Consider the following 20,077-nt stretch of genomic DNA (forward strand, 5'->3'; position numbering starts at 1 on the left):
GGCTGGCAAGAAAATGAGCAAAGATGTCTCAGGGAATGACAGCAGATGCATGGGACTGCAAGACTGACATTCTCAAAGAATGGAAGCAACAACGAGTACTACTAGGAATATTCCCCAGAAAAGTCATTCTAAAGTAGGAGAAAGTCCTAAGGTACTACTCAGATCAAAATTCCACTCTTTTGAGTTCTTTAGAGACATAGTTTTGAGACACAAAATTGGTTAACTCGAAACACCTCTGACTCAACTCCTAGGAAGTCAAGTCCCGCTGACAACAGAAGAGAGCTCGCAGACTGGTTCTAGAACCAGAAAACCAGCAATACTATAGATCAACACCAGAGGGAGCAAAAGATTACAAACGCCTGAAAAATAAACTAATTGGGAAGGAGATCAGCCCTCGGATTTCTTTGGAAGGAATGATGCTAAAGCTGAAACTCCAGTACTTTGGCCACCTCATGGAAAGAGTTGACTCATTGGAAAAGACTCTGATGCTGGGAGGGATTGGGGGCAGGAGGAGAAGGGGACAACAGAGGATGAGATGGCTGGATGGCATTACCGACTCAACGGATGTGAGTCTGAGTGAACTGCAGGAGTTGGTGATGGACAGGGAGGCCTGGCGTGCTGCGATTCATGGGGTCGCAAAGAGTCGTACACGACTGAGCAACTGAACTGAACTGATACTTGTTTGGTCAAAGTTCATTTGGGTTTTTCCGTAAGATCTTACAATACAATTCATACAAGCTCAGAGAAGATGCATTTTCACACAAGGCTTGAGAGGCTCCCAGAATTTTCAGTAGAGCTGACTGGTGACGGTCTTCCCCTTATGAAGCCAGTCCCTAGAACTGGGAGAGGTAGCAGTTTTTTTTTAATGTGCGAATTCCAGCAGAAAACAAGAAGGCATAGTAAGAAAGGAGGAAACATGGCTCAACCAAAGGAACAAAATAAATCTCCAGAAACTGACCCTGAAGAAATGGAGGTTCATGAATTACCTGACAAAGAATGAAAACAATCATCTTGAAGATGCTCAATGTGCTACAAAGAACACAGACAACTAAAGAAAATCAGGGAAATGATGCATGAACAAAACAAGACCATCAGCAAAGATAAAGTATAAAAAAAAGAACAACTTCAGGAGCCGAAGAACACAAATGGGAAAATGCATAAATATGTGGAAATTAAACACATTATGAACTGCCAACGCACCAAGGAAGAAAACACATGGGAAATTAGGAAATATCTTGAGACAAATTAAATGAGAACACAACGTGGCAAAACTTATATGCTGTACAGTGTGCATAAAGGTAACACTACTGTACACTTAAATGGTTAAGACATTGGGAAGGCGCAACAGAGACACAGACACACACACATGAAGAAGGCAATCACGTGAAGATGAAGGCAGAGATTAGAGCTATGCTGTCACAAAGCAAGCAATACTGAGAACTGTCAGCAAATGCCAGAAGTTAGGAGAAATGCAGGGAGATAAACTATACTCCAACATAAAACAAAAATGAAAAATAATAAAAACTATCCAATATCAATTTTTAAAAGGAGAGAGAGAGAAAGGCATGGAGTAGATTCTTTCCTACAATCTTCCGAGAGACAGACAGCACAGCCAACTCCTCGATTTTGGACTTCTTGCATCCAGAACTATGATAGAATTGCTGGTGTTTTAGCTTATTCTGGTTTGTGGCACTTGTGTTTTGGCAGCCCTAGGAAATTAACACAGGGATCTGTAGAGAAGAGCTTGAGTGAGTGCAGACTGCCTTGTGTCTGGGGCTCCCAGTTATTCTAGACTGTTATTCTAGCCCCATATTCAGACATCAAGAATTCGTTAAAATTTTAACTTTTTCTTTAGCAACCACCCTTTTATGCTGGTCACTGCTTCCTCCCATGCTCTGCCAAAGGTAAAAACAGTTCCGTGCCCCATCTCTTCTCAGAAGGGCTTGTCTTTGGAATTTCAGTTTACCTGACTGCCTTGTGAACCCAACTCTCTCATGGACTCAAGAAAAGTCATGTCTTTGTGGATTATCAGGTTTTTCTAATGTTAGGAGTGAGAGAAATGTTCTCTTTGCAACTTTCTACGTCTTAAACAGAAGCAAAATTCTCCTCCCATAGTTTAATATGAACTTTAGATTTAAAAGATTTTTATTTAATTTCCACATGTAATTGCAAATGATTTTTTAAAATATCTAAAACCATGTCCAGAAAGCACTTTGTGTTATTTGCTCTGTTTATTAATACTTTTAATTTTGGCATACGTTAGGTATACTAAGAAAATGTTATCACTTTAATAGTCCATGCTTATTAAACAATCTCTAAACAACTTGATTTCACAAATCTTTATCTTGGTATTTGTTTCCATCTTTGTCTTCATTCTATATATGCACGTGCAGTACATATACTAGTGCTTTTTCTTCTGAATTGGATCCATGCTAATTTCTGATTCACAGGTTAGGTTTTTGTGTTTCAAAATAATCCTCTTAATGCTGATGTGCCTAATTTTGGTTTTCAGTCTTGCTCCTTATATTCTGACCTATCTGTACTAATACCACATGGTTTCAAGGGCAACTACATTGTAGCACATAAAATTTTGGAAGTCAATCTTTTCTTCTTGAGCTTTCTTCGGTGATTTTTTATTTATATGTTCACTCTTATTTTCTCCCAGTAAATTAGCTACCATTTTATATACATCTATTTTTACATGCTATGGCAGGTTTAGGAAAAAAATACTACTACTTATTGACTATATTTACGTTACCCATTCAAGAGTAACTTACTTAGTTCTAACCTATTGATGGCAAATAGATGGGGAAACAATGAAAACAGTGACAGACTTTATTTTCTTGGGCTCCAAAATCACTGCAGATGGTGACTGCATCCATGAAATTAAAAGATGCTTGCTCCTTGGAAGAAAAGCTATGACCAAACTAAACAGCATATTAAAAAGCAGAGACATTACCGTGCCGACAAAGGTCCGTATAGTCAAAGCTATGGTTTTTCCAGTAGCCATGAATGGATGTGAGAGTTGGACCACAAAGAAGGCTGAGTGCTGAAGAACTGATGCTTCTGAACTGTGGTGTTGAAGAAGACTCTTGAGAGTCCTTTGAATTGCAAAGAGATCAAACCAGTCAATTCTAAAGGAAATCAATCCTGAATATTCATTGGAAGGACTGATGCTGAAGCTGAGGCTCCAATGCTTTGACCACCAGATGCGAAGAGCTGACTCACTGGAAAAGACCCTGATGCTGGGAAAGATTGAAGGTGGGAGGAGAAGGGGACGACAGAGAATGAGATGGTTGGATGGCATCACCGACTCAATGGACATGAGTTTGAGCAAGCTCCAGGAGATGGTGAAGGACAAGGAAGACTGACACGCTGCAGTCCATGGGGTCTCAGAGTTGGACATGATGACTGAGCGACTGAACAACAACAAACCTATTGAAAGCACTACTTAATTGCATCCTGACAGCATACCTGAAAATATCCAGGGTTTGATAAGTAGTAACCGAATGAGTATAAACATACACTGACATTTTGAGAAAGTCTCAGCTTAAATGGGATTTTTCCCATTATGTCAAAAATACTTTGATTTCAGTAAACAAAAAGCCTTTAATTATTTTATATTCAGCCACATTAAGGCAATTAAGCAATATATTCAACCACTTGAGCAATTTAATACGTGATTCATTCATTCACTCAACAAATATTTATTTAGTTCTCACTATGAGTTAAACCCTGTTCTAGGCACTAGGGTTACAGCAGAGAATAAAAAAGACAAAGCAAATCACTCTCCTCACATGCAGCTTATATTTGGAGCTGGGATAAAGAAGTAGACAAGACAAGACATGGAATATTATATAGTGAGAAGGAGAAAAAGAAAGCAAGAAAAGGGATTAAGAAGTATAAGCATGTGTGTGGTGGCTGGGAAGAAGAGTCGGGAGTGTAGCTAGTGTGACCTCCGAGTCAGATCCTGGAGGAGGTGAGGGAAAGTGCCACACGGTTTCTAGATCATTCCAAGCACAGGGCACAGCACCAGCAAAATCCTTAAAACAGAGAGAAGGCTGAAACAGGTGACCTGGTGAAGAGTAGGAGCAGATCACGTCAAAGGGTTTTTATTAGTCAGACAGGAAGCTCCTGGAGTTTTGAGCAGAGTGACTTGATGTTACTTCTGTTTAACAGGATCACTTTGGCTGCTGTGTTGATAGAAAGGGGCAAGGGTAGAAGAAAGAAGGTTAAGGTAGGAGGCAGAAGTGACCGGACTCTGCCTGTACGTTTAGGGCAGAGCCAACAGGACTTTCTCAAGGATCAGATGGTTGGCATGAGAGAAAGAGGGGCATCAAGGATAACTCCAAGGCTGAGAGACAATAATGATAGAATTGTCTGTTACCGAGATTAGGAAAATTAAAAAGAAGTTTGATGAGAGGGATGATCAGCTGTTCAGTTTTGAACATGCTAAATTTGAGATGAATGGTAGACATATACATGGAGATGTTAAGCTGGTAGATGTTTATACATCTGGAGCTCAGAGGAGAGGTCTAAGCTGGAGATTAAAAATGTTTTGGTATTTAAGGTATTAAAACTTTGAGAGTAGATAAGAGAAATGAGTCTAGGTAGAAAAGAGATAAGGTCCTAGGATTGATCTCTAGGGCACTCCAGTGTTTAGAAGTCAAAAAACTGAAGAGAAACAGAGTAGACTACAAGGAATAGTCAGAGAAGTAGGAGGAAAGTCTGAAGGGTGCGATGAACTGGAAGACAAGTAAAGAGAATGTGTCCAGGAAAAGATAAGTGATTATCTATGTCAGTGCTATGCTATTATTTAATGACGATTCAATTTAGTACGTGTGTGCAAATTTTGAAATAATCTTAATATTCTAACCTCTATATTCATTAAAGATAATGAATAAAAATTTCATTGACAATCAGGATTTATTAACTTCAGAAGATATAAAATATTATGCTATAATAGAATATATTAACATACATGTGTATATGTATGAATATATATTTCAAATTTATTTTTCAATCTAGAACAGCATTTCTATGAATTTCAATTTTAGCATTTCAATCTTGAATAGCATTTCATTCTATGCATGAAACCTTGTTCCAAGGGTTATTAAAGAGAGTTCTAGCCACACATACATGAAAGTTGCTCAGTGGTGTCGGACTCTTTGCTAGCCACATATAGGTTTGGAAAATGCTAATTTGCATTATAAATTTCTAAAAAAGAATGTGACATTTTCCAAACTTAAGTCATTATAGAACCCTTTTGGTTTACGAAGTATCTTTTAGCTGTATCAGCCTTTCTGAGTAACACAGTTCAGGAAATATTGAGTTAAAACCTGGGACAATTTTTTTTGTCCTCACTGTAGCAAAATTTGTGTCAGCAAAGTTGTTGGGGATATTTTCTTTCTGCCATTTCAACACTTTTACTGAAAACAAGATCCTTCTGCTCCTATACCACTTATGCCAGAAAATATGATGACCTTTGCTTTATTTTTACACTGATAGTTCTGTCTGTTCTCAAGTTTTTACTGTTACTCATCAAATGCCAAAATGAAGAGACGTTTGATTTCCTTAAAAAATGAACATAAAGTTCCATCAAATAAAATATGTAAAGCAAAATGAGTACATTTTAAACTAGCATAAAGTATACTTATATACTGTTAGAATAATGTATACTTAAGAGATTAAATATAACCCAATATGATCATTTAATTAGCAACACGTTATAAAGCTTTTGTTGAAATTACCTTCCCTTTATGCAAATTGTTCACCTTAATGTTTCTGTGGTGTTGGAGAAGACTCTTGAGAGTCCCTTGGACTGCAAGGAGATCCAACCAGTCCATTCTAAAGGAAATCAGTCCTGAATATTCACTGGAAGGACTGATGCTGAAGCTGAAACTCCAATACTTTGGCCACCTGATGCGAAGAACTGACTCCTTGGAAAAGACCCTGATGCTGGGAAAGATTGAGGGCAGGAGGAGAAGGGGACGACAGAGGATGAGATGGTTGGATGGCATCACCGACTTAATGGACGTGGGTTTGAATGAACTTTGGGAGTTGGTGATGGACAGGGAGGCCTAGCGTGCTGCGGTTCATGGGGTCACAAAGAGTCAGACATGACTGAGCGACTGAACTGAACTGAATGTTTCTGTAGTGTCTTGCTACTACTGCTAAGTCGCTTCAGTTGTGTCCAACTCTGTGCGACCCCATAGACGGCAGGCCACCAGGCTCCCCCGTCCCTGGGATTCTCCAGGCAAGAACACTGGAGTGGGTTGCCATGTCTTTCTCCGATGCATGAAACTGAAAAGTCAAAGAGAAGCCGCTCAGTCGTGTCCGACTCTTCGCGACCCCATGGACTGCAGCCCACCAGGCTCCCCCGTCCCTGGGATTCTCCAGGCAAGAACACTGGAGTGGGATGTCTCCCCATATTCTGACTTTGAAATATGTGGAACATAAATTCTTTTTTTAAAGTCATGTTTTCATTATTTCCCTAAAAGTCTAATGTTCATTTACTTCCCTTCTATCTGAAAAATAGGACAGGATAGACGTTGCCTTCCAAAAGTACTGCTTATCTCCAGGTCAAAGATAGAAAGGAGAAAGGTAAAAAAATAAGAAAAAGTCAAATAAAAGGATATTTTGCCACTGGAACACCACTTAGCTAAATATTGTCCTCTTTTGTCTCAAAATGCCATCTCTGTTTAATGAAACACTGCAGAGTTTACTGTCTACCCCTCTTGCAGCCCTCACTTTATCTCTGGCCTACAGGCATTTCCAGAATTCTCAGTTTTGTTTAGTGTTCATTTATTTATTTTAAATGACAAGAAAAAGACAACACAGAATTTGGAACGTATACATCTCATGAACAGAAAGACATATATTACTGCACAACGTCCCATTTAATTTCACATGTACACAGAATAGCTGATTTTGGTTACTCTATCAGTGAAAGGGTTCTTGAAGTCTAATTCACCTATTTAACTCCCAATTCTCCACCCCAATTCAGTGGTTGATTGTATAAAAACCTTTCCCCCTAGTTTTATGGAGATATAATTGACATACAACCTTACATACAACCTAAGGTATGCAATAAAATAATTTGATATATGAGTAACTTGATATATGTGTATATCGCACAATGAAAAACCTATTTCTAAGCTCCGATTATGTATCTTAAAAGGGAGTCACAACCACTGGAATCTCACACTACCCTACAAGTAGGAGAAGTCAGAGTAATTGAGGTCCTGGTTGGTATCTTTGACAGCAAACCTTTGAATCAACCTTGGAAATGTCCTAACACAACAGAAGCAGAGGCTGACAGCTATGACGGTCAGCATCAAATTTATACCAATAGGAAATTTCCTAATATAGAAAGCAAGTATTTTTATAAGAGTAATCTCACAAGTTCTTATAGTTAAACCAAATAGGTTTTCTGGGTTCCTAGGTAAGATTCAAATGTCTGTGACCTGTGCCACAGAACAGAGTTCATGATTCGAGTCCAATTATCATTTCTGAGCAATTCTTTAACGAGTCAAATTTACAATCTGCCCTTAGTCACTATGGAGAACCTTCTTACATTAACTTTACCCCAGTTTAATGTTACTATTATCAATTCACTCACTTTGTTTTGTTCTTTTTATATGTCTTCATCCCACTGTACTATATGCCTTTTTAGAAGCTGCTTCAAATATTAAGAACAAAGTAAGCTATAAATAAATTTAATTAATTCATCCTTTTAAAAGTCATTAAAAAATACTAGGTCCCCATAATTCGGTTTATTGTCCCAAACACATACCTCTGTGAATACCAGTTAAATTCATTCACTTAATAAATAACTTCTAAACACCTACTGTGCATCTGGCACTGTTCTGGTGCTGGGGAGAGCACTGGTGAACAGGACATCAGGCAGAGATAAGTACCAGGGAGAAAAGTAAAGCAGAGAGGGGAATAGGGGTGCCTTGGGGGTGGTGGTGAGGTTACTATTTTAAATAAGTTGTTATAGCCTTAATGAGAAGGTAACATATGACTTGAAGGATCTGAAGATGAGGGATTAAACCACATAGATATCTGCTGTTGTTTAACTGCTAAATTGTGTCCAGCTCTTTTTGCAAGCCCATGAACTATAGCCCACCAGGCTCCTCTGTCCATGGGATTTCCCAGGCAAGAATACTGGAGTGGGTTGTCATTTCCTTCTTCATGGAATCTTCCTAACCCAGAGACTGAACCCACGTCTCTTGTGTCTCCTGCACTGGGAGTCAAATTATTTACTACCTCACCAGGAAGCCCAGCTGAGAGACTAAGAATCATTAAATTTTAGGTTGAGGGTTCTTTTCTCTAAAACACATAGGTTCTGAGAGCATAATCTGACCTCACATATTTTTACCACTTCGTCCTCATCTTCTTAGTGTTGACTCAGGTTTTTATAGGATACAACAAAAGACCTGATTCTAAGCTTATCATGCTAAATTTACACTTCTCTATCAGTGAAAACTTATGGCCCTGGACACACATTCTTTTGGAAAGCACAGATTCCTTGACTGTAGTCTAAAGGAACATAAGCAACATGAAAGACACTAAAGGCCAAGGAAATTGAAGAGAAATCAGAGAAAAGGATATAAAAGGCAAGGTACTAATGGACTTGAGTCATTTAAGCTTTTATTTTTGTGAGAGGGTTCAAAGGAGAGCTTTAATACAGGTGAGACTTGAGGCTTTTGAAGAGGATCTAAGTCTTGATGAAGTAATTCAAACTCAAATCTTGAACACATAATTATGGTAGGCCCCAGGGTCTTCAAAAATTTGTACTTGATACTTTAAAACAAAACACATAATGATACTACTAGCAAGTCTAATAAAAGTTCTTGAGGGATTCGAAAAACTGTAATTCTTTGAACAGTAATTAATCAGATTGCTAGATACAATGCTGAAAGAGCAAAAGAAGAAAACAAAAAGGAATTAAGAAGAAAAGGAAAGAGATTTTAAAGAGCTATAGTGTACTGAAAGAATAAATACGTTCATGGGTTTATCACTTTGATTAACATTCTTCACATCAAATTGCAACTGAATTTAAAGTTCTTACAGAACCACCATGGGCTGTAGTCAGATAAACTGATTTAATGATAATTTCCTGGGCTTTTGATTTTTGAAAGCATGGCCAAAATATTTGTTGGATGAGACAACATAAAATGAAATTGATTTTGTGGGGTAAATAAAGAAGCTAAATTGGGAATATCATGATTTGAGAAGATTTAAACGGGTAGAAAAATTAACAAAGCCTTCGAATGGAAAATTTCAGACCACTTTGCAAGTTCAAAAGATAAACATGTAGTATATCTCACTGACTACTCTTGTGCTCATTCTAACTTATTTCTTTAATCTGCTCCAGTAAACATGCTTTTTTTTTCCCCCAAGAAAGAATTAAGCTTTTAAAAATTAATAAGAACAATTTGTGTTTACTGAGTCTATACTTTGTGCCAGGACTACTCTAAGCACTTTGAGTAATTCCTCAAAATGATCTCATAAATTAAGTATTACTATTATCCCCAATTTACATGTGAAGAAACAGGTCCAGAGAAGTTAAGAAATTTCAGGTAGCTTCCGGAGCTAGTAAAGGGTGGAGTCAGAATTCAAACTCAGGCCAACCAGCCCCACAGCACCAACGTACATCCACTCCTCTAACAAAACTGTTTTCATTACACAAAGCTTTCTAGAACTAGGGCTTTCTTTAAATCAACATTGTGTCATGTCACAATCTTTCACTGCATATTCAGAATAGCAAGCTGCTGCTGCTGCTAAGTCGCTTCAGTCGTGTCCGACTCTGTGCGACCTCATAGACGGCAGCCCACCAGGCTCGCCCGTCCCTGGGATTCTCCAGGCAAGAACACTGGAGTGGGTTGCCATTTCCTTCTCCAATGCATGAAAGTGAAAAGTGAAAGTGAAGTCGCTCAGTCGTGTCGGACTCTAAGCGACCCCATAGACTGTAGCCTACCAGCCTCCTCTGTCCATGGGATTTTCCAGGCAAGAGTACTGGCGTAGGTTGCCATTTCCTTCTCCACAGAATAGCAAGTGTAGTGACTAATTTACGTTTTCCAATAGTAGTAAGGTAGAATCAGTTTCAGACGTCAATACTCAGAAGTGACACCCTATAGGGACGTCAAAGCACTTTAAAGCACGCGGCTTCCCTGGTGGCTTTGTGTGTGTGTGTCTGTGTGTGTGTTAGTCACTCACTCATGTCTGACTTTGTGACTCCATGGACTGTAGCCTGCCAGGCTCCTCTGTCCATGGAAATCTCCAGGCAAGAATACTGGAGTGGCTAGCCATTCCCTTCTCCAGAGGATCTTCCTGACCCAGGAACTGAACCTGCGTCTTCTGCATTGGCAGGCAGATTCTTCTAGATGGTAAAGAATCTGCTTGCCAATGTAGGAGATGTGGGTTTGACCCCTGGAGCCTCTGCACCACAACTACCAGGACTGTGATCTAGAGTCCCGGGAGCTGCAACTACTGAGCCCGTGCTCTGCAATAAGAGAAGTCACCACAGTGAGAAGCCCACACGCCGCAACTTCGAAGTAGCCCCGGCCTACCAACAACTAGAGAAAAAGCCCGTGCAGCAACGAAGACCCAGCACAGCCCAAAGTAATAATAATAACGCACATCACTTAAATATTAACAGTGGTAGAGGATTATAGATGACTTTACTCCTTTTGGGAGGGATATACATATCCTTTTTTTCTACATCCTATTTTTTATAAAGTGGACATGGGTTATTTACATGATTTTTAAGAAAGGTTTTTTAAGCATGTCATCATCTTTATTAGCATTAATATATATAAACTTACAATAAAATTATCAGGTTAAGTTTGTTCCTACTCTATTTGAAGAGAAAGAAATTCAAGGTACAGTAGGCTTTACAGTAATAATGAAATAATAATAGCTATTATTTACTTAACACCTAATATAAGCAAAGCTTTTACATACACTTACTTTTCAGTAACTTCTTATTTTCTAGAAGAGATTGAGGCTTAGACTGAATAATAAACTTAATTAATAGAACAGCAAGTAGATACTAGAGCCCAGATCCAAATCTATGTTTACTGCTCTAGAGGCCTAACTCTTTATACCGTACAATGCACGTACCCTCTCCAGATGCCAAATATCTGTCTTACAAAACAAACTAAAGAAATCTTTCTAAAATTTAGGTATTCTTAAATAGAAAATGCTGAACACAAATTATTTAAGTTCAGTCAGGGTTATCATTTTGAATATCCATGAACACAGAAGAGTTTTCATCTCACCAAAAAGCCTGGGTTGCTACCGATTTCAAATTAATTGGTCAATTTTCTGACTTTGTTGCTGTCCACACTTGTCAATGTGCCTGCCTCTATTTGATGGGCTTCCCTTGTGGCTCAGTTGGTAAAGAATCCTCCTGCAATGCAGGGAGACCTGGGTTCGATCCCTGGGTTGGGAAGATCCCCTGGAGAAGGGAAAGGCTACCCACCCCAGTATTCTGGCCTAGAGAATTCCTTGGACTGTATAGTCCATGGGGTTGCAAAGGGCTGGACACAACCGAGTAACTTCCTTTTTGGCCCACTCAGAATCTGTTGCTTCTAATACACTGGAGTTAGATCCAGTTAATTAAGCATGTTAAACTGTGTCTAAATGTAAATGAACTGAGTAAAGACCTGAGAAAAGCATATAGATTTTGTGTCTTATAATTTGGAAGCTCAGGTAATTTTATTTCCTGGTTATATGTTAACTGAAGTTAGTAGCTGAATGAGCAGCAGGTAAGTTAGCTCTCAGAATTTAAATACAGGGATAACAGAACATATACACATACCATAATAAAACACTTTACTGCAGTATAATTTTTTTTCAGATTTAAAAGATACCTTATTAATAATTTGGTACAATCTTCCAAACAATGAGAAGTACCCTCTACAACACTGCCAACATTCAAAATTTGCTTAAGAGACCCTAACGACTCGGCGTTCACTGCCTCTGGACACAATCTGCTCCACTGTTGACTAGTTCTATCTATACCTTCTCTCATTTAGAACTAATTTTGGCTTCAAATAACAGAGAACAAGTGCACTTCCTATGGCATTTCTCCAACTGTTCCCAAGTCTTCTTTTTTCTAAACAAAGTAGTCTCAGTGCTCTCAACTTGGATCATCACAGTCGTCCTTTTATATAATCATAAGATTGATTAAAAACAATTCTCTCCTTCTTCCAGGTTTATCTAATAATTAATATACAAAAACCAATTGCTTTGTAGGTAATGGGTCCAATTAACCCATTTTGGTCATATACAATTGGCACACTAGGAAAAGCTTATGAATCTAGCTGAATTCAAATTGAACAGCAATATATTTTTCAGTTCTTCTTTTCCCCCCTACTCAAAACAATGGCACAAAACAGAATCTTAAAAGATACCCTTAACCATAATGTTACGTGTTACTAAATTTTAACTTTCTCATCCTCAGGCTTTTGTCTATCTTTACATCACTTGGGCCCTGTGAATGATCTTTTAACACTGCCAAAATTCTTCAAGCTGTTCTCACAATTATGAATTAACCGCTAACAGTCCAGCTCTGAGGCCTTAAAATTCTGATTTTTTTTTTTCTCTTGTATTAACTGGATACCTTCCTATGCAGAATTTGTAGTTTTCACACACAAAAATATATAAAATATATTTATGTGTGAAATAATAATATATACACATTTTAAATATATAATGTATTATATATGTACCTGCACACACACACACACATGTATCTGCCCAATTCTATGTTCTCTACATAGAATTTACTTTCATTTCTTGTCTTTCTATAAGTCACCTTTACTTCATTCATCTTGACTCAGGAAAACACAGTCTACCCTTGGATTCAATTCATTGCTATCCATTCTCTTAGCAAGAATAAGGACTCCTACTTTAGGCATTCTGCCCAGTGATTCCCCCTCCTCCCAACCTTCTGTGGCCAGTACTGATTAGTCTCACAGATCTCAAGAAGCAAAGCATTATTTAATAGAAATGATTTATATGCAAAACAGTCAGCCCGTGTGGTATTGATCTGAAACACCTGGCATACCATAATCTGTTCTATTCTGTTAATCATGACTCAGCCCCTAGATTAGTGGCCTTCATTTTGCTTCTAACAAGACACACAATGATATATTTTATATGACAGTAGTGTTACATAGGTATGTATCTTACATAGCCTATTCTCCAGCAAGTTTCAAATAAAATCCCTCCACTAACAAAATGGTACTATTACATCTTCAAATTTCTTGTATAACTCACTGTACTGATACACTACTCTTAATCCAAATTTCACCCAATGAAAGTGTAGAGAGACAAAGATGGCTAGAGAAGTAAGTCATCAGAAATTTTTGCTGAGTCCAAGGCAGAGAAACAGGCAATTCAAAGGAATATTCTCAATGCAGAATGAAATTATCCAAATATATCTAAGTGATCTTTCTGGCTTCCTGGTTTTATAACAGAGAGAACAAGCCATTCTTTGAAATGCCTTAAGCCAGTTCCAGACTTCAAAAACAAAGTAAAATAATAACAGTAAGGTCTGTTTAAAGAGTAGAGTTGCTAAATAGTAATTCAATGCAAACAAGTCCATCCATTCAGCAGTTAAGAGAGGTTCAGAAGAACCGTGGCAATTCAACACAAGCATAGCTTGCAAACCAAGGTAACAACACCCGCATCGCATAGGGAGGTCAGGCACAAGCTATGAAGTGTGTATGGGCGTTGAACTCGGCAACACTAAGCACCTAATTTATTAACAAATTCTTATTACGAATAATAATCTAATGCCAAGATTACAAACATATTAAAACATCACCAAAACTTTCATGCAGCTCTGAAATAAACAACTCACTTGTGCAACCTCATTCCTCCTGAAAAGTGCAAATAATCATAAGGACAATAGACATAAGGAATAGTAATGAGTTCACATAATTAACCTAAAGCCTTGCTGTTTGTTTCTTAGCATTAAAAATAAATGTTCAGAGTAAAAAACAACAACAATCCACCAGAAAGAGAATACAGAAAAAACATGAGACTCCTTCCTTCTCTAGACTTCTAGTCTCATTCCCTGGGAGTACCTGTTCCTTAAGTGCCCTAAGTTCCTTACGTGGATCTGAAGAAATTTTACAGGTATGTATAGAAATATATGCTTTCAAAAACACAAATGAAAATATACTATACATACAGTTCTATATTGTTTATGTCTAGTTAACAACGTATCTTAGAGATTTTTCCTTATCCCCACTTATGGATCTAACTCATTCTAAGAGCAGCAAATACTACATTCTATAAAAGCGTTCATTTAACCAGACTCTGCTGAGGATGTTCAGGTTATTTCTAGTTGTTGTTGTTTTCTTAATTTCAAATAATATGGTGATGAATATGTTTATAAACAAATTTTTATGTGCAAGTGCAAATATATCTGAAAGATGGAATCCTAGAAGTAAAACCTATTTTTAGAAATGAAAGCATTCCAAACAAGAAGCCAGTTTGTCTACAGAGACCAGGGAAAACTACAAGTTTAATAATTAGTGATTAAAAGGTGCCTAATATTATTGCAAAGTTAGAAGTTAAAAGTTTTTAAAATTAAAAACTCAGGAAAAATAGAAATTTTAAAAAGAGAACCTTGCCCCTAGGACAGAAAGATTAAAGGCCTGGAGAATGAATCATCTAAGATATTTTTTAAAACGGAGAAAAAGGAAAATAGCATACGTAAGACAGGATTTTTTTTTTTAAAGACACCTAGGGGCTTCTTTTCTTGCTTTAACCTAAAGCATAAAATAAAATTGGCTAGATTTGGGACACATACTATTACAGAGCCAAATTTGGATGTGCGATGATTTAATGACTGTTTGCAACCCCATACTTACAGGTTCTAAAATGTTGAAGGAAGATTCAACAGAAAGAAAACAGAGCAATAATGTTCCAAGAATACATATCTTGTCAATCTCTCTAATTTCTGATCAGTTTTACAGAGAAATAGTAACATTCCCTCATATATAATTAACAAAACTCAAACTTCTTTGGAAGATCCGGATTAAAATATAATTCAAAGAGATTCAGCCTATATTTTTCAATCAAAATCCTATAATTTTCTAGACCAATCCAGAGCTATTCTATCAATATTTTTCACCTAAAATAAAACAGTTAACAACTTACCTTTCCCAAAGTGCTAGGATTTGAATGCCAAAATACAAACTGATTCATGTTTTTGTCCTTTACTGGTCCGTGGATTTCTTTAAATGAAGTCCATATTAGCGTCCACAGATATCAGAGTTCTGCAAAACTGAAAACCTCAAGAACGTCAATGCACATATGTAAGTCACCACTTGGATACCAATTTATTATGAATAATAATTACCGTACATATTACCGTACATATTACAAATATAGTCATTTAGATGTGCAGAATTAATGGACATGACATTGAACAGCACACTGAGGTAGCAAAATTAGACTTTATGACATTAATATTAACATCAATCTAGAGGATCTCAAAACATTACTTTGTACCAAATTTACATGTATCCTAAAGGACATACCATAGTAAGAGCACAGAAAGGTGAAAATCATTTGGTTGCCAGCAATTTCCAGAAATTGGGAAAACAAGGTTTAAAGGCAGGCAAACTTTAAAAACTGTATGACTTCAATAAGGTATTCGAATCTCTACTTTTAGTTTTTTCCAACCTATTTTCAATAACATCTTAAGATCGTTAAACCTAAAAATGGTTACTCGTTTCTTCCTTGTAAAACAAACAAAAAGCCAGAAATTCAGGTTTCCCTACTCCATTACATCCAAACCAACAACAACATTCTAGAACCATTTAGGAGCTACTATCTCATTTGATGGAGAAGGCAATGGCAACACACTCCAGTACTCTTGCCTGGAAAATCCCATGGACGGAGGAGCCTGGTGGGCTGCAGTCCATGGGGTCGCTAAGAGTTGGACACGACTCAGTGACTTCACTTTCACTTTTCACTTTCATGCATCGGAGGAGGAAATGGCAACCCACTCCAGTGTTCTTGCCCGGAGAATCCCAGGGACGGCGGGGCCTGGTGGGCTGCCGTCTACGGGGTCACACAGAGTCGGACACAACTGAAGCGACTTTGCAGCAGCAGCATCTCATTTGATAGTATGAAACCCCTACACACAATCACCTCCCTAGATCTAAATCAATCAATGCATCTAGATAGGGATTCATGCCCAGATCTTACTACAAGCCTGATGTGTCATCTGCACTTTTTTCCCATTTGACAACCAAAAAGAATCAGGTTATTTAGGTCTATGCCCACTCTTTGAGCTTCCCAGGTGGCGCTAGCAGTAAGCCTGCCAGTGCAGGAGACAGAAAAGATGCAGGTTTGATCCCTGGGTCAGGAAGGTACCCTGGAGGAAGAAATGGCAACCCACTCCAGTATTCTTGCCTGGAGAATCCCATGGACAGAGGAGCCTGGTGGGCTGTATAGTACATAGGGTTGCAAAGGGTGGGACACCACTGAAGGGACTTAGCACATGCCCACTCTCTATTTCATTCAAGACACCTAAACAAGTACTTCACTATGGAAACAATTTAACCTACAGAGATTCATTCTTTTGGAAGCCTCCTACAACTATTTAGAAGGACTTAACCCTTTATGTGGACTTCCCAGGTGGCTCAGTGGTAAAGAATCCATTTGCCAATGCAGGGGACACAGGAGACACGGGGTAACAGTTCTATCCCTGGGACAGGAAGATCTCCTGGAGTAGAAAATGGCAACCCACTCCAGTAATCTTGTCCAGAAAATTCCAGGGACAGAGGAGCCTAGTGGGCTGCAGTCCACGGGGTTTCCGAGGCACAATGCACAAAACTTCTGTGTACCCACCAGATGAAATCTCTGACTGGACTTTTGTATATAACTATTTTAATCTTTGTTATGAAATACTTCTCATTTACATTTCAAATGTAAAAAGCACCCCAGTTTAAGAAAGAAAACATTATGAAAAAGAAAAATAAGTTCATATTACAGAAAAGAAGCACTTAAAACACTAATTGGGCTTCCCCGGTGGCTAAGTGGTAAAGAATCCGTCTGCAGTGCAGGATCCGCAGGAGTTATGAAGATTCCCTGGAGCAGGACCTGGCCACCCATTCCAGTGTTCTTGCCTGGAGAATCCCAGGACAGAGGAGCCTGGCCGGCTACAGTCCCTAGGGTCGCAGAGTCGGGCAAGACTGAAGCGACTGAGCACGCAGGAACACCAACACTAATTAGAAGCTCATTGCTACAACTGCAATTTATTTGATGGCCAACTCCTGGCCGGTATCATTCACCTTGAAGTTATTCCCAGAAAAGTGAAGAAACCTGAAAAAAGTCAAACTGATCGCCTTTCCTCTCCACCTACCCCAGGGAAAAATATTAAGACACATTTCTAAGTTTCAATAACCACAAAACAATAACAACGTCCCGAACCTCTACTGCACTGACATTCTCAAAGCCACTAGTTGGCAAACTAAGCTGGCATCACTTCTACATTTAGAAGTAGGAACATTTAAGTTTAGAAGCTCCCCCAGGTGAGCCAGAATTGGGTTCGTGCGTTCATTAATTCATTTATTTGACAGCATCTAATGATGCCTAATAGTGACAAGGCACTGTCCTAGATTAAGAAATGAAAAGACGATGTCGCTGTTCCCTACTAGCAGAATAGGATGGGGGACCGGGTAGGAGGGAAATGAACTCTACATCAGCTCATCTCAGTGTCCAGGTTCTGTGTCTTCCCCTCCGAGCGCCAACAGTCATGAGCCTGTGACCATCACCTCCCCCACCCCAACCCCCCCACCCAAGCCAAGACCGATTCCTAGAAGACTCAGCCTCTGTTATTTCCTCCATGACCTCGGCCCTCACGACCCCGTTCCTATAAAGTTCTCCGTATCCCTATCTCTCCAGGGAGCCGTATGCCAAGGAGCCTTTCCTCCAGCCCCGATAGCAAGCGAGAGCCACGTTTCCCTGCCCGAGTTTGGAGTTTTGAGCAAACTGAGCCCCCAAGCCCAACTTCCACCCGTGTCCGGTCCGGGTTCGGCACGCAAGTTACCTGCCTGGAATCCACGGTTCCAGGACGACCACGGACGCTCCGCCCGCCCATCGCGACGCCCTCCACAGCCGAGTACCGCCTCCAGGGCGTAACTTCCGGGTGTCGCGTCCGGCCCGAATGCCTCCCGGGCCCGCAGTCCCGCTAAGTCCCCAACGCAGTTAGTTGACGCTACTTCCGGCCTGTTCCCCGGTTATCTCGAGATTCAGGCGTTCTCCAGATCTTGTTTATCAGGTTTTTTTTCCGCCTGTTTGCCTAAACTCCGGCTATATAGTCCAGCCTGGAGAAGTGCGGATTTTTTTTTGTTTGTTTGTTTTCAAACTTTTTTGCCGGCTTCTGTAGCCTTCTATGATGGCTTGCGCCTGCCACTTCTCTACCTTGAACTCATCACTGTTTTCCAGACTCGTCAAGTCCCTCGGACAGTCACAATGCTTTCTCAATTTTGCTCAAGTGATGCTACCTCTCACTTGTAACCATATTACCTAGGCAGACTACTTAACTTCTCTGTGCCATTTTCCCCAAGATTGAAACAGATGATACTAGTACCTAGAATATAAGGTTGGCGTGAGTGTATTGTTTGAGGAAATACATGGAAAGCGCTGACACAGTGAAAGCATTCAAAGAGTGCTAACTATAACCAGTTACATAACTCTGGTTGGAACATATAAGTGGTAAAGGAGGTTGGAGCCGGTTTTCCTGTTATCCTCAGCTTTTAGTTAAGTGATTGATTAATGATGCTTGGTACTTTCCCATCTGAACTGTGAGCTTCTCCAGACAAAGAGGGAATTTTGTATAAGAATCAATTTCAACGCTACTTGAAATCACCCGCTTGGGTACTGTGCTACCCAACTTGGGGGAGATGAATAAAACCCAAGCCTTGCCTTCAAAAAGGTGGAGATGCTTAAAGGTTATTATGGGAGAAAGAAAGTCAACCCAGGAAAAAAAGATGGGACCAGCTGAGTCAAGGGTTTATCATTAGAACAAAAAATGTACAGAATGTTATATGCAGGTCAGGAAGCAACAGTTAGAACTGGACATGGAACAACAGACTGGTTCCAAATAGGAAAAGGAGTAGGTCAAGGCTGTATATTGTCACCCTGCTTATTTAACTTATATGCAGAGTACATCATGAGAAACGCTGGGCTGGAAGAAGCACAAGCTGGAATCAAGATTGCTGGGAGAAATATCAATAACCTCAGATATGCAGATAACACCACCCTTGTGGCAGAAAGTGAAGAGGAACTAAAAAGCCTCTTGATGAAAGTTAAACAGGAGAGTGAAAAAGTTGGCTAAAAGCTCAACATTCAGAAAACGAAGATCATGGCATCTGGTCCCATCACTTCATGGGAAATAGATGGGGAAATAGTGGAAACAGTGGCTGACTTTATTTTTTTGGACTCCACAATCACTGCAGATGGTGATTGCAGCCATGAAATTAAAAGACACTTACTCCTTGGAAGGAAAGTTATGATCAACCTAGATAGCATATTCAAAAGCAGAGACACTACTTTGCCAACAAAGGTCCATGTAGTCAAGGCTATGGTTTTTCCAGTGGTCATGTATGGATGTGAGAGTTGGACTGTGAAGAAAGCTGAGTGCCGAAGAATTGATGCTTTTGAACTGTGGTGTTGGAGAAGACTCTTGAGAGTCCCTTGGACTGCAAGGAGATCCAACCAGTCCATCCTAAAGGAAATCAGTCCTGGGTGTTCATTGGAAGGACTGATGCTGAAGCTGAAACTCCAATACTTTGGCCACCTCATGTGAAGAGTTGACTCATTGGAAAAGACCCTGATGCTGGGAGGTTTGGGGGCAGGAGAAGAAGGGGACGACAGAGGATGAGATGGCTGGATGGCATCACCGACTTGATGGATATGAGTTTGACTAAACTCCGGGAGTTGGTGATGGACAGGGAGGCCTGGCGTGCTATGATTCATGGGGTCGCAAAGAGTCGGACATGACTGAGCGACTGAACTGAACTGAGAATTGAAAAGA

General features: G+C 39.4%; 1 protein-coding gene across 1 annotated transcript in view; it reads right to left on the bottom strand.

Annotated features, from left to right (window-relative positions):
* MAP3K13 (mitogen-activated protein kinase kinase kinase 13) overlaps nucleotides 1-18,157 on the bottom strand; it is a 156,637-nt gene extending 138,480 nt beyond the window's left edge. The window contains exons 1-2 of the mRNA XM_070372110.1: nucleotides 18,089-18,157; nucleotides 15,187-15,313 (exon numbers count right to left, since the gene is read on the bottom strand). The gene's annotated coding sequence lies outside the window, so the exon portion shown is untranslated. The remainder of the gene's footprint in view (nucleotides 1-15,186; nucleotides 15,314-18,088) is intronic.
* Nucleotides 18,158-20,077: the final 1,920 nt, after the last annotated feature.

Source organism: Bos mutus, chromosome 1, assembly GCF_027580195.1.
Source record: "Bos mutus isolate GX-2022 chromosome 1, NWIPB_WYAK_1.1, whole genome shotgun sequence".
Taxonomy (NCBI): Eukaryota; Metazoa; Chordata; class Mammalia; order Artiodactyla; family Bovidae; genus Bos; species Bos mutus.